Raw genomic sequence first — 27,797 nt, forward strand, 5'->3', positions numbered from 1 at the left:
GGGATTACTGGGTCAAATGGGAGTTCTATTTTTAATTTTTTGAGGAAACTCTATACTGTTTTCCACAGTGACTGCACTAGTTTGCATGCCCACCAGTAGTGCGTGAGGGTTCATTTTTCTCCCCATCCTCACCAGCACTTGTTCTTTGTTGATTTATTGATAATGATAGCCATTCTGACAGATGTGAGATGGAACCTCATTGTCGTTTTGATTTGCATCTCTCGCATGATTATGCAAATGATCATGTTTTCATATATCTCTTGGCCTTCTGTGTGTTCACTTTCAAAAAGCGTCTATTTAGGTCCTATGCCCATTTTTTTTATTGGATTATTTATCTTCCTTTTGTTAAGTTGTATGAGTTCCCTATAAATTTTGGAGATTAAACCCTTATGGGATATCACATTGGCAAATATGTTCTCCCATGCAGTGGCTCTCTTGTTGTTTTGTTGATGGTTTCTTTTGCTGTGTAGAAGCTTTTTATTTTGATGTAGTCCCATTTGTTTATTTTCTCCTTAGTTTCCATTGTTCTAGGAGCTATATCGGTAAAGTTATTTTTAAAGAAAAAACACTGTTGGGTTATTTGTTAACTATAGACATCTCTCAAATGAAATAAGTCTGCTACGTCTGTGTAATAGTGGACTACATTTGACCTCCATAATACTCTCTCCAGGGTTTATGGTTATCAGAGTGAGAAATACTTACACACATGAGCTGTACTTTATTGATTCCACAAATGTTTATTTCTGATGTTCAAACAAAACAGTAGGTTTTCAGACTGTCAGATAGGAAATGACATAGGGTTTTCCAGAATGCTTCCTGATGTGATGCCAACTCCTCTTTGTATGTGGGGGACCTCTGTTAGCCTGAGAACATTGTCACAGGAAGCTGCAATCTGTGTCTTGTGACTTTTGACCCATTGGATTTACTGAGTCTTTCCCACCTTATACAACTTATACATCCTTCCAAGTACTTGAAGACAGCTAACATTTTCCCTTTCGTCTCCCAAGCCCTTCTCTCCAAACTCTGGATACCCAGTTTCTTCAGATGTAACATCCTTCCTTATTCTATATCTTGTGATCCTAATAGATGATCCCAAGGTTTTGTTAGCTTTTTTTGGTGGCTCAGTCTCTTGTTAAACTTATTCTCAGTTGACACTCTTCCTCTTGGAACCCATCTCTAGAGTGGAACTTCAAAAATTTTTATTTAATGTAATATTTTTATCTCAGTGGTCTTACTTAACAGTAAAACCTTATGACACAATCATGTTTTGGAGTAAGTAATATTTCCACGTTATAGATGTGGAAAACTTGAATCCAAATCTCTTGGCCTTAAATCAGCTCAGTTCTGGTGATCTCTGTGGTGACAGATTGTAGCCAGATATCCCTCACATCTGACATTCTCTGGAGTCCATTCCAGAAAGCCACAGTTCATGGCATTGCTGGGAGAACAGGGGAGGACTGTTCAGAGCTGCTGTGTATTTTTCTTCTTCACATCTATGAACTTGAAGAGACGGGAAAGAGGAGGAAAAAAATTCAACTTGGCACAAATGATGTTAAGTGAGATCAAATAAGGTGAAAAGCAAAATAGAATCCAGAAATTTAGTTTTGCTTTTACTCAGAGTTCATGGGCGGCTACTGTACAAGGTCCTTTTTACTTTCCACAAATGTTAAGCACTTTTCATAACATGAATCTTATTACCTTTTAATTTTGGTTGTTTATGAACTTAAATAGCTTCATAAAAGACAATGAACCAATTGAACATTAAGATCAAACTACATGTTTTCTTTATTTTACTTCTTCCTAACGTACAAATTATTACACTTACGGATAAAATTATTTTGGTTCCTGATACATTCATTGTAAAAGTACTTATTGAATAATCAACAGTGAAGTTGAAATTTTAAATTAAAAAAGAGAGGAATCGTAACACTCCAGAAACTAAATATTAAAATTGTCTCCGTTCTTCTAGTTTTTGTTGTATGCATGCATAAATTTTACATGGCTAGAACTGTACAAATTTATACTATCTTGTCATTCTGAGTATTTTTCCATGTTACTATATAGCCTTCATAATTATTTAGTTTGTTAGTTTACCTTTAAATATTCTCCAATTTGTTGGATGTTATTTATTCTGTTCTATGCCACAAAAAGGACTGGCAATTTTGTTGAACATTTAAATGGTTTATTTATTATTTTTCTTTATAAACATTGTCTATTTGCATCTTCATGTGTCTAGTTTCTCACCTCCCTCTTTTGTTCTTTCTGGCAAAGGGAAAGGAATTGTTATTTTTTAAGGATAATTTCTCAGAAATAGGATAAGCATCTCCAAAGGTATACAAAAGAACATTAAAATAGTTTTAGGAGTTTCTGAGAGAAGCAAGATTATAATTAAAATGAGTCATTTAGCAGAGTTATAGCTTAAAAAGTTAATATTGATTTTTTATTTAAATCCTAAGGTGTGTTTTTGTTTGTTTTTAATCCTTACCTGAGAATATTTTTTTCATTGCTTTACTGAGAGAGCAGAAGGGAGGGGAGGAGGGGGAGAGAGAGAGAGAGAGAGAGAGAGAGAGAGAGAGAGAAACATTGATGTGAGAGACATTGACTGGTTGCCTCCCATATCCCCCCTGCAACCGAGGTAAGTGACCTGAAACCCTCTGGTGCACAGGTTGATGCTCTAACCACTGAGCCACTGACCAGGGCTAAATCCTGTTTTAAAAATTATTATTAAAAGAGAAATTGGACATCACTTATCTTTGCACACAAAATTTAACTGAAATCATAAATTACATTAAGTTTTAAAAAATGTGTTCTTGGTTAAATTGAACGTAGTTTAATTCTGAACAGATCTTGTATTTGCTTTATGATATTGGCCCCTATTATCCTGCAACTCTGTAATATTAGCATTGGCCAGGTAGTCCCCTGGGCTACTCCCTGGGAGGTGGTCATTCCCTTCTGAATCCATTCTGTTCACTTGGGGGACCTGGCCCCTCTTTTATAAAGCTGGAGCCCTCTGGCCAGAGGAGCTCCCCTGTATGGTGCCCTTGCCCTTCCACTTGCTTTTCACTGGCCATAGTTCTAGTTTCTGGAGCAACAGACAAGCTTCTTCCACTAGTCAGGAGTCTTCAGAAAATCAGAGATCAGTTCTGGTTTTTACTCTTTGTGTCCTTAACTCCTGGCATAGTGCCTGGCACGCAACAGATGCTCAGAAACTAATTTGCAGAATGAACTGTCTTGAGACAATCCTTCAAATGTGTGGATACAACTACAATGTCCCCACTTAGTTGCCTCTTCAGATTTAATGTCCTCCAGTTCAGCCATTTGTCATGATAGACTCTCCAGATCCCTTTCTTCTTGTCATTCTCTCACCATTGTCTGTGACCACAGTTTGCTGTCAGTTACTCTGTTAAAATACAGTGGGCCTTGACTTACGAGTTTAATTCGTTTGGAGACCGAGCTTGTTAAGGAGCTCGTTAACTCAAATTACTCTATAAACTCAATGTAAAAAATTGTCCGAGAGACAGCTGGTATCTCAAAAAACTTGTTAGTCGGGACACTCGTAAGTCAAGGCCCCACTGTATGTGGCCAGATTTGCATCCAGCTCTTTAGAAATTATCTGATTAGCAGTAATGCATTCAAATGTATATTACTTTTCTTCTTTAGCAAAACCCGGTTACTTGTATCTTTTCACGTGATCTGCTGTCAAGCTGGTCTCTTCCAAGAGATGCTTGTGTAATTTTGTCCTTCTAGATTAATATCATTTGGGATTTGATGAGAGCTCTTCAGTATCCTCATGTTAAGTCGTCAGTATAAATGAGGACTGGGGAGGCCCCTGGAAGAGCCCTGTGTAAATCTTCCTCCAAATTGACAGTAATCCCCTAGTCACACGCTTTTCAAACTGTGATGCGCATACAAATTACCTAGGAATTTGGTTAAAATGCAGGTTCTGATTTAATAAGTCTGGATACAGCATGAGATTCCATCTTTCTAACAAGTTGCCAGGTGATGCTGATGCTGTGAGGCCTATGAGGCCATACTTTGAGCAGTAAGGCACAGTTTTTGGGTCCAGTTGTTCATTAGTGCAAACCCTTCAGTGTTTGGATAGCTGTGCTGTCCCATTAGAGCCCCCAACAAATACTGTGTGATGCAGGTACTCAGAGCTTCATCTCCTATCTCACTAGGTAAATGAAGAAGGCATGAGCATTGCAGTTTCACCAGCTTTGAAGTGGTTGTAGACCTCTCTGTACATGTTTGATTGACCCTTTATTCCAGCCCAACAAACTGTTATCCAACATACTTGGTATTTTTTCAAGTTTCTTGTCATCTGGACATTGATAAAATGCTCATGTATGCTGAGCACTTTTTAAATTATAAATCTGGTGTACTTTTGTATATCAGAAAGTTACCCAAAGAGAAACTAAATACTTAGTTTTTTAAACATTGGCTAGAAAGTGCAGTGTTACTGATAAAATTCCTTTATAAGAAATGTTATGGAGCATCCAATTTTTTTTTGTTCTATTGGAATTTGGAGAAAATGGATGCATTGTTGAAATTACATTCCTAAACTGAAAGATACTCTTGCAGCTGGCTGCCTTTCAGTTATAGATTAGCAAGTGAGTTCTGTAGAACACAGCACAGGGAGGTCATGAGCACCTTAACTCCCCTTCCAACCTCCCATCTTCTGATCTTTTAAACAAATTCCACATATCCTAGCATTTCATTTGTAATACTTCAGTATTTAACTTAACATAAATATTTTTATTGAATTATCTATATATATAAAAGCCAAGCAACTGGAATGACCAGAATGACTGGTCACTATGACGTGTACTGTGTAGGCCAACCAGCCCGATCAGGGCCCCGATTGGCCCGCTCAACCTCCTGCGGCCCCTCCCCTGGCCGGACCTGCCCTGTTTCCCCCCACCCCCCACCCCCTTTCAGGAGTGGGACTGGCCAGCCACCCTCCCAAGTCCCCTCCCCCTGCCCTCCTGGCCCCAATCGGCCCCTGTCTGTGTGGGCCGGCCAGACCCCACCAGTGCACAAATTCATGCACCGGGCCTCTAATAGTATATGTAAAGAAAAATGAAAAGGTGAAGGGATTAAGCAAACAAACAAAACAGAACTCATAAAAAAGACAATAAATCAAACCAAGTATTATTAGTTTCAGTGAGTTGATTACTTCACCATTGTTCATTAATATGTTTAGATAATTCTAACTCCTAAATACTAAATACTATGTCTTCCAAATATGTTACAAAATTGAGTCCTGTAACTAGACATTAAATTAGGAAATGTCAATCAGAGTAGAAAAACAACAGCAGCAAAAAACTAAGTCTTGACATTGATAATAATAAGGCTTTTAGTTTCAGTGAAAATAATCATGCTCATATTCAATCCAGGTTGAAAAGAATGACTTGGATGTGTTAGCAATCTATAATAATAAAAGTGTAATATGCTAATTAGATCAGACAACCTTCCTGACGAAGCCAGGGCTGCGAAGGAAGCCCATGTCCCAGGTGCCAGAGGGAAGCCGGTGCTGGCAGCCCAGGGAAGGAAGGCCTATTCTTGCATGAATTTCGTGCATCAAGCCTCTAGTGATTAAATAATAGAACTTAAACCCCGTAACTATAGTACCATTAACATATCTAAAAATAGCAGCAAGTTTTTTAATATAATCTGATACTCAATATATTAAAATTTTCCTGATTGCTTAAAATGTATTTTTTCAAAACTCATATTTTAGTTTTAATTGATGGTTTATATAAGAATTACAGGTTTAGAAGATCTATTTTTTAACCAGTGTTTTATTTCTTTTATAAAACTGCAGCTTTTATGTAGTACTTATGCTATGTGCTTGCTAAATTATTAACAAAGAAAATGTAGTAATTTCTATCATGATCATTGCATTTTTGGTTAAAAGAGAAGATATTTTTAAAAATTGCTCCATTCAGCCTTTCCAAACCTGTACTAACTTGATTTAGTACAAAACCTACTTACAGATGCTGCTGTAGCCTTCCATTTGCAAAGTCATTTGTATTATTCTGGATTTTCCTTCCTCTCATCTATTTCCACATATTCTTAAATTTTATATGAATTCTGTTCTCTATCTTTCTTGTTTATGTGGGTAGCCCATCTTGAGGTTATGTGACTCCCCTTTCAGTAGTGACAGGAGCACTACATGGCGGGAGAAAAGAACTGGTTTCGGATCTCAGTTCCACGGCTTAACTGCATGACCTGAAGCAGTGTACTTAACTTCCCCAATCATTACTAATATGTTTAATTGCTTTTCAGTGGCCTGCATCAGACAATACCACAAATTGTTCAAAATATCCTAAAGCTCCCCAAACTTGTAGGCAGGGAGGAAGCAAATTATTGGGTCACTGCTTATCTTCCCAAATTACAACTCAGGGAACATTGCCTAAGGAGCCAGGACAGAGGCCCCTAGATGAAGAAAGTGGGAGAGGAGACACAGGAAGGTAAATAACTAATGTTTAGTGAGTGCCTATAACTACTTTTCCACATGCTCATTTGGACCACATAGCTGCCATGGAAATATTATGATCAGAGAAACTTTGGGTCTGCCAGCATAGCCTAGTGGTTAAGAGCAACAGTCTTGCCAATGGATGACCTAAGCCAGGTTTCTTTGCCTCTCTGTCTGATTCCTCATCAATAACATGGAGATAACGGGCATTTGCGTCATAGGGTGTTCGTGAGGATTACATGAAATAAATGTCAGGTGCCAAGCACAATACCTGGTACATAGTCATCACTCAATAAAGCAAACTGTAATTTAGCCATCACTTCTTTTTAGACTTAGTCTTTTTAAAGGAAGGCTACGGAGTTTTAGTAACTTAATAACGGAGTTGTGAGGACTGAGTTAGTAGATTGTTCAACAACCATAACAGAAGTTTGTCAAACCTGAGTGTTCCCTTTTCAAACTGGTCCTCTTGAAATGCCCTTATTTATTCCATTGTTGCTTTTGCTAAAAATGTGTTTGGACTTCTTATTACAGTTTTCAGTCTATAGGTGTGGATTCGTTTTCTGTTGTTGACACTATTAACAGATATCCCGTTTCCCCCACTTTGCTCCCCTCCACCCAGCCTCTACCTCCCCTCCCCTGGCCAGTGTGTTTTTGATCAAATTACAACTAGGATAGAGGTGAATAGTTGTTTATTCAACAAACTTTTATTGACCACCTACTATTTGTAAAACATACTGTTGAACACTAGGAATATAGCAGTGAACAAGTAAAGGTCATTTCCCTGTGGCATTTGTAATCTAGGGGCAAAAAAAAAGCTTTCATCAGCACCTTGAATTGTGTCAAAAATGTGACAATACTAAACATAGTTAAAACTACTGAAAGGAAAAATGCAAATTTTGGAATGTTTTGTAGGTATATCCAGTACTTTTATTGGTACAAGATCATATCCTTAATATGTTATCCAAAGGAAGACAGATGCCTTCTTTATGAATAAAATGAGATGTACTGAGGAAGACATCAGTCTGTATCCAGTTCAATGATGTAATCAGCCCTTTAAATTCAAATTTGGGATAAAACAAGGACCTCCTTTATTTTCCTTCTGTTTGACTGTGACTTTGGAGTCATTCATGAACTTGAATTAGGAAGCACAATTGCATTGAACAACACAATTGACACTATGTTATCATTCACCAGTGACCTACTGATTATTGAAAATGGTTATATATTCAGTAGTATTAGGTTCTACTAGTTAGCATGTCTAAAAAGCGTGTTGATGTCTTCTTAAAGTTTTGCAAATGTTTATGTCCATTCAACTTAATAACTTAATGTTAAGTAATTACAAAATACATACAGCTAAATAAACAAAATTATAAAGACCTGAAATTCAAAGGGGTGTAAAGGTAATTTAGGATAGTTGACCTTCCAGTACAGAAATGCTCAATACCTCTGGTGATGGAGAATGTTTAAAGACCACAGGTCATGGGCATATAATATACCAGTAAAGGTGGGAATTTGTCTGCTGTAAGACAGGAGTGGTAGTTATCTATGGGAAACTTTGGGGGCCCTATCTGTAAGAAAAATTTATTTTCCCTCAAATATCATTATGGTCATCTAAGACTTGTCTTCTACAGTCCAGTTTTTCTGTCTATGAACCTCCAGTTTGTCACCCTTCTGGTAAACTTTGGCATTGGCTGGAGGAATATCCCCCAATTTTTTTAGTTTTCTAAATTTGCAGTTTCTTAGCGCACACAATTCTAACTATGTATTTATTTAGCAAATATTTATTTTTATTTTATTATTATTTTTAAAAATATATTTTATTGATTTTTTACAGAGAGGAAGGGAGAGAGATAGAGAGTTAGAAACATCGATGAGAGAGGAACATTGATCAGCTGCCTCCTGCACACCCCCTACTGGGGATGTGCCTGCAACTAAGGTACATGCCCTTGACCGGAATCGAACCTGGGACCCTTCAGTCCGCAGGCTGATGCTCTATCCACTGAGCCAAACCGGTTAGGGCTAGCAAATATTTATTAAGTGTCTATTATGTGCCAGTCGCTGTTCTATATAAAAAGGATGTTAGATGGTAGGACTGAGCAAAGAGTTGATATTGTCATGGAGATTTCAAATTCATGATTGAGTGGCTCTAAAGCTGCAGTCAAACATGAAATAAAGGAAATGAACCCGGTCTGAGAGAGATGATCATCCTGGTTTGGGACATGGTGAGCTTGGGAGCAATGCGTCACTCAAGAATAGATATGCTGTGGGTAGGTGCCTCTGTGGTTGAGAGGAAGCTGGATTTGAGGATTGTTGGCATGTAAGGTGGAACTTGCAGCACTTGGAACAGAGGTCAGCATGGGAAAGTGAGTGGTCTGAGAGCAGGAGAGAATCTCAGATGGCCTGATTCTTGGCACCTTGTTAGTACCAAATAAATGTTTTGAATTCATTTATTTGATCAACAGCTGTATCCCTTTTCAAGTACTTATGTAATAAGCATTCTTTATTCAGTAATTGTAACATTATGAAGCAAGTCAATTTTCTCATTACTTTGGGGGAACTAACTTTTCTATTACAAATGTTTGAGAAGTGGAGTTTTTTGTGTAATAACTTTTCTTTTTAAAATTATATAAGTAGCCCTGACCAGTGTGTTAAGTGGTTAGAGCATCGGCCCATGAACCAAAGGATCTCATGTTCATGTCTTGGTCAAGGGCACTGGGTTTCAGGTTTAATTCCTGTGCTAGTGGGGCACGAGCAGGAGGCAACTAATGGATGTGTCTCTCTTCACATAGATGTTTCTCCTCCTCCCGACCTCCCTTTCCACTCTCTCTCTCTAAAAAAATCAGTGGAAAAATTATCCTTGGGTGAGGATTAACAAAAAGCCCCCTCAAAATTATGTAAGTAACATACGAACATATTTATTAACAGCCAAAATATCTGTAAGTATAGAGAGTTAAGTTTGTCCTTTTTACCTCTCTCCTCACCTTTGTCCCACCCAAGACTTCATTTTCTATGACTTCCCATGTACTGTTTGTAAATAAAATTGTGTTCTGAACAGAGTCTAGTTTAGAGATTGGAGAATGTGATTCCTCATGTTTGTCATTAACTCACAGTGACCATGGATAAGTTATATTAATGTTCATTGACTGCCTCCCCAGGAGATGTACTTGCCTTCCCCCACCCCCCTTACTGGTGGGTGAATTGCTTTTTATAGGAAGTCATTCAACTGCATTTAGTAAATAACTGAAGCTCCATATTATGGACTTTTGCAAGCTGTACGATAGCTGGACAGATGCAGGTGAGAGGGGGAGACCACATTTCCAGAGTATAGAACATCATTGACATATGAGTCATGCTTGTGCACACGCATACATGCATGTGCATGTGCACACATACACAAATAGGACATCTAAGGAACTGTGAAGTATCTTTGGTGATGCAGTTAATTTTGAGTGTTATAACCTGTACCGGTCTCTAGCTGATCAAAGTAATTATCTTCAGGGAATGTTAATTAGAAGTGGTCATAAGACGCTGTACATTTTGTTCGATTGCTTATTTGCCTGGTTTTACTGCATGTAATAGAACTAGGTTTCTATAGTTTATGTTTGACTATCATTTAGAAGTGGATCTCATTAGAGGCATTTGAAAGCCTAATTCTGTCTAACGAGAAGAGAAGTTAATGTGATTGCACTTGGTTTTGGCAGCATATCCTTTGGTTTCCAGACGTTTTGATTTCCAGATTAATTTTCTACATTATGCCTATTTTCCTTTCAAGAATATTTTATTAGCAGTTGTATTGCACTTCACATTCTACTTGATCAATAATTGTCAGGATTTAACTATAAGTTTTAATAATTTATTTGATCAACACTGTTTCTTGTATCCCAAATTGACTATTTTTTTTTTTTCAGTCTGCTTAACACTTCTTGTCTATGCCTTTTATTGTGCAAATAAAGCCATGGAATAGTAATTCTTAACTTTTGGGGAGCAGACTGAGATGCCTTGGGGCATCTAATGCAGAATTTCTCAACCTTGGCACTATTGATATTTTGAGCTGGATATACATTGTTGTGAGGGCTGTGTTGTGCATTGTGAGATGTTCAGCAGCATCCCTGGCCTTTACCCACTAGAACCCAGCTCTCTCAGTTGGGACAACCTTAAATGTCTTCAAGGTCCATCCATGTTGTTGCAAATAGCAAGATTTCATTCTTTTATATGGCTGAATAATATTCCATTATAGATATCACATTTTCTTTATTCATTCACTCATCAATGGACACTTAATTGTTTCCACATCTTGGTTATTATAAGCAATGCTGCAATGAACATGGGGGCGTATATATATTTTTGAGTTAGTGTTTTCATTTTCTTTCGATAAATACCCAGAAGTGGAATTGCTGGATCATATGGTAGTTCTATTTTTAATTTTGGGGGGCATCTCCATTTTGTTTTCCATAGTGGCAGCACCAGTTTACATTCATACCAACAGTGCACAAGGGCTCCCTTTTCTCCACATCCTTGCCAATTCTGGTTGTCTGTTGTCTTTTATATAATAGCCATTCTTACAGGTGTGAGGTGATATCTCATTGTGGTTTTGATTTGCATTTCCCTGATGATTAGCGGTATTGAGCATCTTTTCCTGGACCTGTTGGCCATTTGTATGTTAACTGGTATTTCTAAAAAGCTACTCAGGTGTTTCTGATGTGCATGCAACCTGGGCTGAGAACCCTGGTTGTGTGATCAGAGTGGTAACTGTAGCAGGTTCCCTCAGCACAAGTTGGGTACAGGATCACTGGTCCTGCTAAATAGTTGGAATATCCCTCCAGGGTTCTGGGTGTGTGTGTGTGCCTTGTCATTTGTCATGCTATTTCTTCTTCCTTTAGTCCTAGCACTTAGGTGGGTGGTCCCCCACTTTATTATAAAGAGCTGACCGGTGTGGTCAGTGGTTAGAGCATCAGCTTGGGGACCAGGAGTCTCAGGTTCAATTCCCCGTCAAGGGCACATGCCTAGGTTACAGGTTTGATCCCTGGTCCCGATTGGGGCACGTGTGGGAGGCAACCAGTTGATGTGTCTCTCTCACATCGATGTTTCTCCCTCCTCCTTCCTTCCTCTGTCTCCCTCTCCTACCTTCCCTCCCTTTACACCATACTTTTTTATTCTCAATATGTGTTTAAAATATTTAACTTGGATGTTAGAGTAGGAGAAATTTGAGAGAATGCTTTATGTAATTCAGTTTTAAGAATTAAGTAAATACATTGATATAAATTTCTATACTACTTTAAAGAGATTTATCTTTGTTTTGTCTAAAGAAGTATATTTGAGTACTTCAAATATCATTCCTCTTTCTCAAAATATTAGACACAGGTACAACATGATGGAAAACTGTCTTTTTACCATTTTTATAAACACTTTCAAACTTTATTCATAAAAATTGAGATATAACATACAGCAACATGTGCATGTTTTATTTATTTATTTTAAAATATTTATACTTTTAGAGAGGAAGGGAGAAGGAGAGAAAGAGAGAGAGAGAGAGAGAGAGAGAGAGAGAGAGAGAAAGAGAGAGAGAGAGAGAGAGAGAGAGAGAGAGAGAGAGAAACATCAATGTGAGATATGAGCCTCCCATATGCACCCCGACCAGGGAGCAAACCTGAAGCCTGGGCATGTGCCCTAACTGGAAATTGAGCCTGTGACCTTTTGGTGCATGGAAGGATGCTCAACCAACTGAGCCACACTGGCCAGGGCAAAATGTGCAGATTTTAAATGTATAGTTCAATAAGTTTTATACTCATGTAAATACCACCCAAAGGTAATCTCTATTCTGATTTTTACCATCATAGATTTTTAAAAAAATATATTTTATTGATTTTTTACAGAGAGGAAGGGAGAGAGATAGAGAGTTAGAAACATCGATGAGAGAGAAACATCGATCAGCTGCCTCCTGCACATTTCCCACTGGGGATGTGCCCGCAACCCAGATACATGCCCTTGACCGGAATCGAACCTGGGACCTTTCAGTCCGCAGGCCGATGCTCTATCTACTGAGCCAAACCGGTTTCGGCACATCATAGATTTTTAAAAGAACTTTATATAAAGAATCATATAACATATTCTCTTTTATGTCTACTTTCTTTTGCTCAACATAATTTTGAGATTCACCCATATTGTATATATCAGAAACCTACTCTTTCTTTTTAATTGCTGAGTGGTATTTCATTGTATGAATACCACCATTTGTTTATTCATACTCATGTTTATAGACATGTAGGATGTGCCCAGGTTTGGACTATTTTATTTTATTTTTTTAAATATTGTTTTATTGATTTCAGAGAGGAAGGGAGAGGGAAAGAGAGAAACATCAATGATGAGCAAGAATCATTGATCAATTGCCTCCTGCACGCCCCCACTGGGGACAGAGCCCACAACCTGGGTATGTGCCCTGACCGGGAATCAAACCATGACCTCCTGGTTCATTGGTTGATGGTCAACCACTGAGTCATGCCAGCCAGGCCAGGTTTGAACTATTTTAAACCCAGGGGTGGTTAATTTGTAGCTTTGCTATAAACCCCTTCATGCCCCCCTGCTTCTCTTTTCCTGTGTAATAGTGCTTGCAAATCAGGCATTTGCTGACAGTTAAGGGCTTGTTTCCAGGAGGGAGCTTGTAACCAAGAGCACCACAGAGAGCAGAGAACAAAACTAAAGTGGGTCTGCCAAATCCAGGACAGATGCCTCAGGAGTTCAGTGCCTGGGCACAGAGTGGCAAGCCTGCAAATTATGGAAAGCTCCTTTTATAGAAAGAAAAAGAAAGAAAGAAAGAAAGAAAGAAAGAAAGAAAGAAAGAAAGAAAGAAAGAAAGAAAGAAAGAAAGAAAGAAAGAAAGAAAGAAAGAAAGAAAGAAGGGAGGGAGGGAGGGAGGGAGGGAGGGAGGGAGGGAGGGAGGGAGGGAGGGAGGGAGGGAGGGAGGGAGGGAGGGAGGGAGGGAGGGAGGGAGGGAGGGAGGGAGGGAGGGAGGGAGGGAGGGAGGGAGGATGGAAAACCTAGAGAAAACTATCACAGCAGTTGTTCAGGGTTACTCAGAATGCTGAGTGCTGATGACAGAGAGTGGGTGGGATGGTTCCTCCCCAGCTGGCTATGCAGTAAGTGTCACCAAGTGTTCATCTGGGCTTCCTTCTGCTGGGCATCTGGGGTAAGGAGCACCAGATGACTTGAAGCATTTGCTATGCAGCCCCTCACTACTCTTCCAGTACAGGCTACATAAAAAAAAACCCATGGCCTCTTTGGGCAGATGTTTTGGTAATTGGAAAAAAATACTCCCCCTAGCCTTAAATGGTTGTCATACATTCAGATACTCAGCATATTATCCAAGAGCAGGAATTGTGAGACCCAGGATGTCTCCCTCTGAAACAGAATAGGGTACAGCACCCCCTATATCATTCCCCGTGGAATACATTCCCTTTGTGCTACCACCAGCCAAGGAGAATATGGCCTTTATCCCACCTGTCCCCTGAATCTTGACACAGAGTTCAGGTTTACTGAGTACACAGAGCTGAGGAAGTGTGGAGGGAGAAATACAGCTATTCAGTCAGCATGTTGAAAACACTCTTAGAGGATGGGAAATTGTGTGGGTGCTGAAGACAGGGCCCTCATTAGGCAGTGGCAGGGTTAAAGGAAAGGGTACCCTCTTCACCTGCCATGTTATAAGGGCTTTCCAGTTCTAGAAGAATTTGTGGCAAAGCTCATGTCAAGAGGGAGTCTGTTATGGATGTTACTAGAGTCCCAGTGCATGATTTCATGCACAGGTGGGGTCTGGCTGGCCCGCTCCAATGGGGACCCATTGAACTGGGCCAGTTGGGGGGAGGGGCCACAGGAGGTTGGCTGGCCAGCCCTGCCCCCGATCAGGGTGGGGAGGGCCTATCAGGGGTGGGTCCGGCCAGGGGAAGGGGCTGCAGGAGGTTGGCTGGACGGCCCCATCCCCAGTCAGGGTGGGGGGGCCAATTGGGGCCCGGATCAGGTCTGTTGGATGCCGCAATGTGCGTCATAGCCACCGGTTGTTACAGTCGTTCTAGTCATTCCACCATTCCAGTCGCTGGGCTTTTATATATATACTAGTAGCCCAGTGCACAAAATTTGTGCACTCGAGGGGGGGGGGGTCTCTCAGTTATTAAACATTTATTGGCACAACACTGACCACATTGGTGGTGGTGGTAGTCTTGTCAGAATGTGTTATATTATGCAGATGAAAATCTATTTAAACAGATTTGATGTAGATATTTTCAAAGATGGAAGAATTGTCCCTGTCAACTATTTTAGTTGACTCATATCTTCAGTAATTGTCATCATTGCAAAGTTTTCAGTCCCCATATGGATTGCTGAATATAATAGGTCATGTGCTGTCCCTGTCCTTTGTAGCCTTTGTTATCTTAAGGACTCTAGTTTTCCATTTATATGTTTAAGTACCAACCTTACAGGCTTAAAAATGTAAGCTTTTAACACTGCTCTCTCTGTTCTGTATCCTTTCGATGAAAAGTGGAGTTGGGTTGCAGCACAGGAGAGAAATTCAGAAGGGGAATATTGAAGCAATGACTACAGTAGGAGAAGAGGGAACCTGTTTCCCTGGCCACAGGTGCTGGCGCCCTGGACCACAGGGCTGGCAGCTTCTCCGGGTGGCTGCAGCCTGGGACCTCTGGCTGGTAGCTTGTCCATCTCCTGGGCTGCAGCCAGCCCCAGGCGCTGGCGCCTGGACCAAAGGTGGGTGGCTTCTTCTTTTGGGGGCTTCTTCTTCTGTGCTTCCAGGGAGGGTAGTCAGTTAAGTGTCATGCAAAAATAGGCATCACCAATCACAGAAGCCCGGTGTGGGGCAGGGAAGCCGTGGCCAGGGACTCTGGCGGCAGATGCTTCCCTGACCCGCACCCGGCTTCTGCAATAGCCCCTGCACCCGGCTTCTGCGGTCACCGATCGCAGAAGCCGGGTGCGGGGCACGGAAACCACGGCCGGGGAAGCTGGCGGAGGCTGCTTCCCTGCCCATGCACCTGGCTTCTGTGATCGCCCCTGCACCTGGCTTCTGCAGTCTCCGTTGCTGTCTGTGTCCACTTCCCTGCCCCACCCCCCCAGGCTCCTCCGATCACCTGCTGGTGGCAGGGCAAAGGTGGCCTCCAGGGCCGACCTTTGCCCTGCTCCCTGGCTCTTCCCTGCGCCTGGGTTTCTGATCATTGTCTTCCATCCTTCCCCTTTCACCTCCATCATTTCGAGTATGCAAATTAACCGCCATCTTAGTTGGCAGTTAATTTGCATATCACCCTGATTAGCCAATGGGAAGGGTAGCGAAGTTACAGTTAATTACCATGTTTGTCCATTATTAGATAGGATATATAGATACCGACCAGCTTTGCTGATAACTACCAAAAGGATCTTCTGATGCTCAGTGGCAGACTCAGCCAACAAGTAGTCCATTCATCACCCTAGGCCAGCTTTCCCCCTCCCTGGACTGTTGTTTGTCTGTTACCTCACTGCATCAGGTTTTTACCTGCTTGTCTTTTGGCCTCCATTTCTCTGTTTTTTTCCTTTCCTCCTTTTTTCTTGCCTTCTTCAACTGTAACTTTCTGGTTAAAAAACAAAACAGACATCAGAACTTTGCATTAGTTAACATTTTCTGCCAAGGCACTGACCCTGAGCAACTGCCAGAAGATATTTTTATTGCCTTTAGTTTCATTATAGATGACAAAATGCATGGAGTTAGATTTCTTTTTCCCAGGATTTGGTTGTTAGTTGTTTATTTCAACACCAGATGGTATTTTCTGATTAAAGTTATTTATAAGCTTTTTGATTCTTAAAGCTCATTGTTATATTACTGGATCACCTTGGACCATGTGCCCCATGTTTTGAGAGGAGGTATAAGCTGAAACTTTGAAAAGTTGACACCAAACTTAGGAAGTGAAGCAATCATTGCCCCTCAGACTAATAATTTATTGATCTCAAGATGACTTTTAGTTTGGGGGAATATATAATTTCCTTGAAATTGCTAGTTTTATAAAAAGCCACAGTTATTTTTCCTGGGTTACTATGTTGTCTTTAGTTGTAATTTTGATGTGCAAGCAAAGAATAGATTGTGTCCAGTCCAATTTACATTTATAACTTCAAACAATTATACTCTCATAGACTTTAGCAAAAAAACACCCCTCTATATATAAAAGGCTAATATGCTAAGTGTCTGACCCGTCACCATGACACACACTGACCACCAGGGGGCCAACGCTCAACGCAGGAGCTGCCATGACACGCACTGGCCATTTGCAATGTGGACCTGGCGCTGACAAAGCAACACTTAGCTTCCCCCAAGTGGGACACAGGCCCCACCACCATCCCAGAGTGACAGCCCATCAAATCACAGCCAATGCTGCTGAATGCGCAAAATGCGGCCCACAGCCCAGTCCAGCCTGGAAACGGTGGCTGTGGGCGCCGGGTAATGACGTCATGTCACGTAGCAACACCTGGCTTCCTCTCCCTAGTGACTAGCCTCCTTGCAGTTTCTTCATCCCAGTTTCTTCAGCCCAGGAACACAACTTGCTTCATAGCCAGGTGGAAACATTTTACACTTTAACCAAATGTCTGTGAAGCGTTTTCCAGTGCCTCATCTCATTTGATCCTCACAGAAGTCCTGGAGTAGGTAGATAGGAGACTTGGTGGAATCCTATTTTCTTTTCATTAGCCAGAAAACGGAGATTTAGAAAGCTTAGAAACTTGATGTGACTGAAAAGAAATAAGAAATGGTGGACCTTGAAAATGACTTCAGGTTTTTTCACTGCACAGAATATAGTCAAACACTGCTGCAGTTAAATATTTTACCCCTTGTTCTCTGTACGTGATCTACAGTAATAATCTGCTTCTTGTTGATATTTACTGCTGTGTTACTTGAAAGAAAAGTTGGGGTGCTTCACTGAGCCGGGAAAAGTTCAGCAACATCAGAAAGCAGGTCTAATTAAGCAAGTTTATTCTATCCTAATATATAAAAACCCTGGGTCCGTCATGACCAGAGGCTGACCAACCGGAAGTCAGTCCTGCAGTCAGTGCTGGGTTGCTGTGGCGACCAAGCACTGATTACTGCGGCTGCAGGTGCAGTGACCCAGCACTGACTGCTGAGGGGGCTGCGAATCAGGCCCAGAGAGAGGCCTGAAGAGAGAAGCAGGGTCTGATCCCCAGCCTCTATGGCAGCTGTTGATCAACTGTTGCCTTTCTCTTTCTCTCCAGCAGCCGCCCTCCATTTCTCTCCAGGCTTCCACTGGGGCTGCTGCTCAGCCCTGCCTTTCTGATCAGACCCTGTTGATAGGCCCAGAGATGCTGACTGGCATGGAAACCGACCAATCAGGACCAAATCTGGGTGAAGTGTGAGGAGCCAATGGCTGCCTAGGAGGCGGAGCTTTTGACACTGATTGGCATAGAAACCGACCAATCAGAACCAAATCTGGGTGAACTGTGAGGAGCCAATGGCTGCCTAGGAGGTGGAGCTTTTGACACTGACTGGCATAGAAACCGACTAATCAGAACCAAATTGGCCAGCAGAGGAGGGCTGTTGGGGGCAAGATCAGGCCAGCAGGGGAGGGCAGTTAGGGGTGATCAGGCAGGCAGAGGCAGGTAGGGGCGATCAGGCCGGCAAGGGAGGGCCATTGGGGGCGAGGTCAGGGCAATTGGGGGAAACCAGGCCAACAGGGGAGGGCAGTTGGGGGGACTAGGCCTGCAGGGGAGGGCAGTTGGGGGCCATCAGGCCGGCAGGGGAGGGCAGTTGGGGGTGACCAGGCTGGCAGGGGAGGGCAGTTGGGAGCGAGATCAGGCCTTCAGGGGAGGGCAGTTGGGGGTGATCTGGCTGGCAGGAGAGCAGTTAGGTGTTAATCAGGCTAGCAGGGGAGCGGTTAGGGGGTGATCAGGCTGGCAGGCAGATGCAGTTAGGGGCAATCAGGCAGGCAGGCAGGCAGGTGAGGAGTTAGGAGCCAGAAGTCCTGGATTGTGAGAGGGATGTCCGACTGCCAGTTTAGGCCCGATCCCTGTGGGCCTAAACCGGCAGTCAGACATCCCCTGAGGGGTCCCAGATTGGAGACGGCTATATATAAAAGGCTAAGTTGACTCACATATGCGCGATACATATAAAGCTCTCACTGGTGCCAATTGCATGTGTGTGGTTCAATCTGTCATTGTCAGTCGTGAATTTGGTTGACATTTCTATTTAGAGAAAGGACGAATAGTGATATTAAAATACTTCTAACTAATTTCCTTTCAATGTGCATGAATTCATTCACTGGGCCACTAGTTTATAGAGAAAAGACTTTTAGAGTCTTCCTCCCAGCCCTCCCAATTATGGTTGACACTTTAAGCTCTAGCAGGTGTGTTTGAGCACAGTCTTTGGTAAAGTAGCTAGTGTTTCATAATCAGCTTTAGGAATTTGAATTATATCAGAGATAATTCATGATACCATTCTATGAAGTCTGTTAAACAATTTACTCTTTTTTTTAAAAATATATTTTATTGATTTTTTACAGAGATGAAGGGAGAGAGATAGAGAGTTAGAAACATCGATGAGAGAGAAACATCGATCAGCTGCCTCCTGCACATTTCCCACTGGGGATGTGCCCGCAACCCAGGTACATGCCCTTGACCGGAATCGAACCTGGGACCCCTCAGTCCGCAGGCCGACGCTCTATCCACTGAGCCAAACCGGTTTCGGCAACAATTTACTCTTATCATTGAGCATATAAGGCTCATGATAGCAATTCCTCTGCTAGGAACTAAAGATGATGAAAATAAACTATAACCATGGAAATGCAAGCTCTACCAGAATCCTGGTAGCCTTTATTGCAGAAATGAATAATCTATATAGTATATAAAAGCCTAAACAACCTTTACAACTGGTCAACCAAACGACTGGTTGACCGTTCACTATGATGTCCACGGACCACCAGGGGGCAGACACTCAATGCAGGAGCTGCCCCCTGGTGATCAGTGTGCTCCTACAGCCAACCTCCTGTGGCTGGCCAACCTGCCACGGTCCCTCCCCTCAGCTGGCCGGCCAACCTCCTGCAGTCCCACCCTCTCACCAGCCAGCCCCGATAGGGACTGGGCGAGACAGCCCCAATTGCCGGCCAGGCCGAGGGACCCCACCCGTGCATGAATTCATGCACCGGGCCTCTAATGCCTCTATAAACATCTGTGTACAAGTATTTGTTTGAATACCTGTCTTCAAGGTAGACACAAAAGGTCACATATTGTGTGATTGCATTTATATGAAATATTATGGAAAATAAGTCCATGGAAGCAAAAAACATATTAGTGGAATAGGGGATGGTAGTGACTGCTTAATGAATTCAATGGGCGACTAAAATGCTTTGGAGCTAGGTAGAGGTGACAATTGTACAACATTGTGAATGCCACTGAATTGTGTACTTTAAAATGGCTAAGTTTATGTTACTTCAATTTTACCTCAATTTTTAAAAATTACATCATAAAGTTTTTGTGATCTCATAAATAACTGTGGCTTTGCTGTCATAGTTACCTTGTGACTGTAGGAACCCATGTGCTTTATAGTATTAGAACATTGGGAAAGTTCTTTCCACCTGTGGGCAGGAAAATTGGAAGATGGCTTATCCCAAGTGGGTTTCTTTTCAAATAACAATTAAGGAATATAGTTTTGTTTTTTTCATTTTTATTTGTAGAAGCTGGTAAAATTTATATCTTGAACAGGCTCTAGGTCTTAAAGTTTGATCTCAACTGATATTGGTTGGTTTCTTCATTTAATTTGAGAAAGCATGTCTAAAATAACTTTATATTGTTTGGAGATGGGGCAGATTTTGGTTTTATAAAAATTAAGAGTAAATTTTTTTTTAAAAAAAGAATCTAGGATATACATATGGTATTGTAGTAAGATTTTTCTGATAATTTGCTATGCTGCACTGCTAGAGATTTTTGTGACTATCTAAAACTATCACAAATACTTTTTATTGTCAGTGGAATTGATGTCAGAAATAAAAATTCAAGAAAAAGAAAATCCTGTTTTAGATCAATCAAGCAGAGCTTGTGCAAAAGCTAAAAACCTTAGTTTCTTATTTTATTTTTTTTAAATCTTACACCTGTTTTTTGAAGGAGGGACTTTAGGTTAGATTCTGGCAAAAGGTCTGAGGTTGAGAAGAACTTCTTACTCAGAAGGGTAGAACTGTTTTGTCAATATGATCATGAAGCTTTTCTTTATGAGTAAAGTTGATGCTTCTCCCCTCCCCTCCCCGCGTCCTGCTTCTGCCCCAGTGTTATATGTGGACTCATTCCTCCTGCAGAAGTATCTGTGCTGTCTTGCACACTCCCACCTGGTTCCTCTTAGGATCCACAATATGCCATCCAGACTAAGAGTTTGTAGACTTGAAGCCAACAAAGCTAATTGGTTTCTAATGGATTGAACCCACAGCTTCTGGCATCATTAGCATCATGCCCCAATCACCTGAACTAGAGAGTAAAAGAATAAATGCCTTGCTTGAGCCAGGGCCTTGTGACTTTAAAGTTAGAAGGAAATTAGTAAGCGTAGCAAGCTGTCTGGAATAAATCTAATAAGCTAAAGTAGTGGGTGAATGTGAGTATTCAGCTTATAATAATTATTGCTTCTGATTTCCATAAAATTATGGTTTCCTTTTTGTGATGTGCACTGGATAATTTTTTAAAATAAGAAGGTCAGTCTTTCAGTTGTGGAGAGTTAAAAGTTGTTTTTCAATAAAGTATTAATTAGGAAAAATTTCCAACGAGAGCTAATTCTACTAGACATTGAGCTACTATACAATGGCAGCAGTAAAGTGAAATAGGTGGACGAGACTGCAGCTTACACTGCTTACATTTGCCCAAGAACCTCTGCCTGTGAACAGCGCTTAGTGAATGTCCTTGCACAATTTACTTAAGCTTTCTGTGCCTTAATTTTCCCATCTGGACAATCTGAATACTAGAATCTACCTCATAGGGTTGTTATAAAGGTAGAATTAGTCAATTTAGTTAAAGCTCTTTAGAACAGTGCCTGACAGAATCAGAACTAGCTATGTATATGTTAAAGAAGTAAGAATGATGGTGAAAGATAAATAGGAGCTACTTGTTGAGGGGTGCTTTTTTGAGGGGCAAACTTGTTTACTTTTACAGATACTCTTAGTTCTGACCCTTTCTGGTGTACCAATGCATTGTTCTGTTTAAAAGTCTAAGATCCTCTGGCATATTCTCTTTAAGGCCATTATACTGCTAGTGGACATTTCAACCAAAGAAAATGCGTTGGAAAAGAAGTAAAGAACTCAAAAGAATTGGTTTTTACTGTTTCCTAAGTAATTATTAGATCACATGAAGCATCTCTGGTGGTTTTTTTTTTTTTTTTTTGAAAACATAGTTACTGTCTTATTTTTTTTTAATTAAATCTTTATTGTTCAGATTATTACATTTGTTCCTCTTTTTTCCCCCCATAACTCCCCTCCTCCCAGTTCCCACCCCACCCTACGCCCTCACTCCCCACCCACTGTCCTCTTCCATAGGTGCACGATTTTTGTCCAGTCTCTTCCCGCATCTCCCACACCCCTTCCCCCCCCAAGAATAGTCAGTCCATTCCCTTTCTATGTCCCTGATTCTATTATGATCACCAGATTATTTATTCACTTGATTCTTAGATTCACTTGTTGATAGATGCATATTTGTTGTTCATAATTTGTATCTTTACCTTTTCCTTCTTCTTCCTCTTCTTAAAGGATACCTTTCAGCATTTCATATAATACTGGTTTGGTGGTGATGAACTCCTTTAGCTTTTCCTTATCTGTGAAGCTCTTTATCTGACCTTCCGTTCTGAATGATAGCTTTGCTGGATAAAGTAATCTTGGTTGTAGGTTCTTGGTATTCATCACTTTGAATATTTCTTGCCATTCCCTTCTGGCCTGCAAAGTTTCTGTTGAGAAATCAGCTGACAGTCATATGGGTATTCCCTTGTAGGTAACTGGGTTTCTTTCTCTTGCTGCTTTTAAGATTCTCTCTTTGTCTTTTGCTCTTGGCATTTTAATTATGATGTGTCTTGGTGTGGTCCTCTTTGGATTCCTTTTGTTTGGGGTTCTCTGCGCTTCCTGGACCTGTAAGTCTATTTCTTTCACCAGGTGGGGGAAGTTTTCTGTCATTATTTCTTCAAATAGGTTTTCAATATCTTGCTCTCTCTCATCTTCTGGCACCCCTATAATTCTGATGTTGGTACGCTTGAAGCTGTCCCAGAGGCTCCTTACACTATCTTCGTATTTTCGGATTCTTTTTTCATTTTGCTTTTCCAGTTGGGTGTTTTTTGCTTCTTCGCGTTTTGAATCTTTGACTTGATTCTTGCGCTCCTCTGGTCTGCTGTTGGGTGTCTGTATAATATTCTTTATTTCAGTCAGTGTATGCTTAATTTCTAGTTGGTTCTTTATCACAACATCGTGGGTCTCATTAGATTTCTTGAGGATCTCACTACATTTATCGGCGGTCTCACCAGTCTTTTCGAGGGCCTTACTAAGTTTATCGGCAGCTTCTAGACAGTTCTTGAGAGACCTTAAAAGTGTGGTTTTGAGCTCTATATCTTCCATTTCTGACATTTGCGTCCTGTTTCTTTGTCTCCGCATTTTTTTATCTTTTCTTGGTGCACCCCCTAGTGGTCTTTGTGCGCAGTCTTGTTGCCTTTAAGCCTTGATTGATGTCGGCAATACCAGGGGTGATTTGACCTCCAGGCTAACTGACTATGAGAGTCTGCTGTGTCTGCAGTGGGAGAGCTTCTGTCACTGTCTTATTTTTTATTCCAAGAGTTATACTGTGTGTTCTTCATTGGCCCTGGGCAGAAGGTGAAAACGTAGGGGTAAGGGTCAGAAACAAAGATAAAGATAACATAATTTTTGGCCTATAACACACAACCTAGAACATTGTAGTACCTCTAGATTCCATGCCAGGAAAACCCTAGAGCTTTGAATGGAAAAGTGGTGAAAAAGAACATATCCTTGAAGGTGCGCAGCCTTGAAGTTATAAAGCCACATGTCAGTTGATTTTATCATTTCTGCTAAGCCATCTCAAATTTAGCTAGGAGGGAGAGAGGGAAACTCTTTGGTGCAGTGTTAAAATTACAGATTTTAATGAATCATCTTGTTCTGATCTATTATAAGGGACAATTGACTTTGCCTTATTTCCATTTATTTTTCAGTTTCTACTAGCATTTTAAGTAGTTTTAACTGTCTAGTTTGTATTTTAATGACCTCTTTTTACTCTCTCCACCACCTTGGCTTATCTGTTTTTGTGTAGTTCTGGTGAAAATGAATTAGGAAAAGAGATTGATGAGATTGGATAACTCAGCTTCCTAGAATATACTTGATCTTTTTTCTCATGGAGTGATGATATACTGCTTCTTTTACAGGACTGAATTGCAACTGCAGAAGCAACAACAAGTGAACCTTTAAAGATGCACACGGGACTGTATAAAGTGAAGAGAGTTACTGAAGAAACCAATGAAGTAAGAAAAAAGTATATTTCCCAGGTAAATAGTATGCTTCTGAATTTTAGCACGGTTCTTGCTATAATATTTGCCATAATATTTAGTCCTTGTATTGCTGTTAAACTTTTTGTTACTTTATCCTCCTTCCATTTTTATTGCTGAGCACTTTGACCACATGATTTGTTTTGAATTAGCCTAAAAATCTGTATTAAATATGCAATTTATATGATTTCTCAGATCACCTAGGAACCTGTTACGTCTTAGGTTGACAATTGGGTATTATAGAGATAGAGTTGTGTCTCTATGATATGCAGAGTTAGTCCAAGGTCAACTTTAAATCTGAATGTAGAACTTATACCTTTGTTTTATTAAATAACTGCCTTGAAAAACTAGAACACTAATTTGAACACTAGTTTTTCAAGTTACATTCTACGAGATGGGCAGCAATGCTCTCAGAAACAGTAAACATTTTTTTCAATGCTAAATTTAATGCTGAAAACAAAGCAGACTGGCTAATCAATCAATGTAAATAGACATAGCCTTCACTTTATGAAGTAGATGTGCCCTAACAAAATTTTATTATTATTAATTTAGTTGGGAACTCAATTTATTCTGTTATTCAGCACTCACAAGATTCAGGTGTTTTTGTTGTTGTTGTTAATATTTTTAAATAAAGGAAATCCATTACATAACTTTTCATTATAACATTAAGAGCTCTTTTCCAGTATACTGAGTAGAAATTTTGGGAAAGAAAGTGGAGGAAATTGAATCAGAGTCATTGGTGGTAATAGTGCTGGAAGCTTGTGCACAGCATTCTGACTTAGACATGGCAACTCCTCCACAAGCCTGGTGCCACCCAGCCCATGGGATATTCTAGCTTCTGGAACTTTCTGCCTTATGGTGGATTACAGTAGGGCTGCTGTTGAATATATGATGTATTCCAGCTTGCTCATTCTTTAACTGAGTTCGCAGCTTGAATTAAAAAGTATTTCATGGCTTTGTATATTAGTCCTCTAAACTAAAAATAACAGAAGACAAGTTTATTTGCAAGTAAATATTTACACACATTTTCTAAGGCTCATTATCATACTGAGTCCTGCCCAAAATCTCCTCCCAGATAGCCACATGGTTCCTGTCCTCCTCCTCCTTCAGGCTTCTGCTGTGGGGGCAAAGTTAATGGGAAGGAGAAAGCCAGTTTTCTGTTATATCAGTGTCTATACCTAGTATCTTGCCTAGCTCCACCTTACCTCATTTTTCTCATTCCACTTCTATCAAGTATGATATTTTATTTATTCTCACATCATGCTTTTTCTGTTTCACCTTTAAGATATATGTAGATTAATCTTTCACTTTTCAAGGTACATACCATTTAATTCAGCAATTGCATTTTTTCTAGGAATATATCTCACATATAAGCTCATGCAGATGTGCAGGTAATTCTGTATCCCCTCAGCTCTATTAAATACTCATGCATGCCTCCTGTCTCATAGCACTTGGACGGAGACATCACTCTTGCTGGCATCATTCTGTCATGTCCATAGGTTATGTCTGCCTCCATAGGCAGCAACTCCTGCTAGTGTCTTGTGATCCTTCCAAAGTTTTGGTTTTTCCTTTCAAGTATCTAATTCCTTTCTTTTTAAAAAAGTTCCTCTAGGTTTTGTTGTTGTTTGTTTCTCAAGATTATTTAGTTGTGTGTTTATTTTTTTTAATGTTTTTGTCAATATTTAAAGCTTGTCCTCCTGTTCAACCAATCTTGAAGATTCTATAATTTACTTATGTGTGAATTTATCATCTTTAATTTATGGTTGATAGTGCAATTGTTATGTTTTCTGTATATAATTCATTTCTTAATTTTTATATTTCCTGTCTCTTTTCTGTTATAAGGAATGTTTTTTCCTTCCTTTTCACTTTAAAACAAATTTTAAATGTGAACAAACTTTTGAATTCTCTCAGTGCTAAACATTTGTTTCTACATTTATTTACTATTATTAAAGCAAAACCAGGAACTTCCCTTTCCTTGCATATATGGAAATTCAGTTACTCTCTCTTTTGGCATCCACTCTTCCTATTCCTTATCTACCCCCATTATTTTTTCCTTTCATGCTTTACATGTGTTCTATGAAGTGTATCAATTCTTGTTAGTATCAGCCTGTTAGTCATAAGTATTCTGCTACTTATGATTCATTTAACAATCACCAAGGCCTCACGCCAAGCTGGACTGATACTGAGCTAGGTGCAGGAGATACAAAGATAAAGACAGTCTGTCCCTGCCTTCAAGGTCCCCTTTCTGGTGAAGAGGTGGCCTGCGTGCAGATCAACAATGGCAAAATCTATGTGACATGTTAGGTGTCCTGGAGACACAGAGGCAGGGAGGGAGGAGGGAGTGATGTTTGTTGAGTAAGCGAAGGCATCCTGGGAGCTGAGTGTTACTGTTACCAGTAAGGCGTTGTGAGATAATGGATAAGCCTGAAGATACCCAAGTTCATTGCCCTAGTTCAGTGGTCGGCAAACTCATTAGTCAACAGAGCCAAATATCAACAGTACAACGATTGAAATTTCTTTTGAGAGCCAAATTTTTTAAATTTAAACTATATAGGTAGGTACATTGTTATTAACTTATTAGGGTACTCCTAAGGCTTAGGAAGAGCCACACTCAAGGGGCCAAAGAGCCGCATGTGGCTCGCGAGCCACAGTTTGCCAACCACGGCCCTAGTTCATCAAACTAAAGGTGCCAAGCGGTTGGAGATGAGACTGGACAAAGGGATATTGGGGCCTGATGGTCAAGTGCCTTGAATGCCTGGCCAACAAGTTTGAGTTAGTATCCTGTGGGCTGCACCACAAAGGCTTTAAAGCAGCTGTGGCAGTCATCCAGGTGAGAGACAATGGGAATTTGAATAAGGTGGTAGCAACGGTGATGGAGAAGTGGCAGATGAGGTGTTTTTTGAGGCAGAATGTAAAAAATTCTAGTGTCTGACTCAAATGAGATTGGGAGTTTTTAAGGAGTTCAACAATGAACAATTTTCACCTTGGTCCAGATGTGGCATCTGGAGTTGCAGGTGTCCACTGAGAGACCTCACCTTCCCCATGGCAGTGTTCAGCTGGCTTTTCTTAAATATAGGCCATACAATTTTTATTTCTACCTTACTGAATAATTCTTCCAAAAAGTGTTATTTAATTTTGCTCATCCCATCTGCAAATAACAGATGCTGACCAATCAATATGCAAAATTAAGTAACTTGCCTGAAGTGCATGGTGGGACTGAGATTTAATTAAGCCCATGGTGTCTGACTCCAAGTGGTATTAAAAAGAAAAGGTTCACTGGAATATATATATATATATGTGTGTGTGTGTGTGTGTGTGTGTGTGTCCTGACCAGGTTTGGGAAATTCTCACCCATTATCTTTTTAAATACAGTAGGTCCTTGGGTTATGTCGGAGATCCGTTCCTATGGCATGACATAACGCGATTTTCGCCGTAAGTTGGAACTGCCTACATAAGCACCTATGTCACTCACATGGAGCACATACACAGCAGTAATGAAGTAAAACAGTGAAAAAATTTAAAAGAAAGATAACAATTCCTGACCTTTACTTGTGGTAAATAAATAATGAAAAACATAAAGTACATATGTACATACATCGAAATGACGGAACTTTTTTTTTATAAATAAACTAGTGGCCCAGTGCATGAAATTCATGCATATTAAAAGGGGATTAATTAGAGAAACTATTTTAATATTGCTATTTGCCCTTTCTCTATAATAGAAGTGTCAGAGATGAAAGAAAATTAGTAAAATGTATATGAAAATCTTCCTCCTGTCAGAGTCTGGGGCGT

General features: G+C 40.4%; 1 protein-coding gene across 8 annotated transcripts in view; it reads left to right on the plus strand.

Moving 5' to 3' along the window:
• Nucleotides 1–27,797, plus strand: part of ZHX3 (zinc fingers and homeoboxes 3) — a 128,488-nt gene that overhangs the window by 42,093 nt on the left and 58,598 nt on the right. For 7 of the 8 annotated variants that reach the window (XR_009454194.1, XR_009454195.1, XM_059707068.1 and 4 more), the window contains exon 2: nt 23,886–24,005. The gene's annotated coding sequence lies outside the window, so the exon portion shown is untranslated. The remainder of the gene's footprint in view (nt 1–23,885; nt 24,006–27,797) is intronic. The other variant, XM_059707064.1, reaches the window with a different exon arrangement.

Source organism: Myotis daubentonii, chromosome 8, assembly GCF_963259705.1.
Source record: "Myotis daubentonii chromosome 8, mMyoDau2.1, whole genome shotgun sequence".
In the NCBI taxonomy this organism is placed as follows: Eukaryota; Metazoa; Chordata; class Mammalia; order Chiroptera; family Vespertilionidae; genus Myotis; species Myotis daubentonii.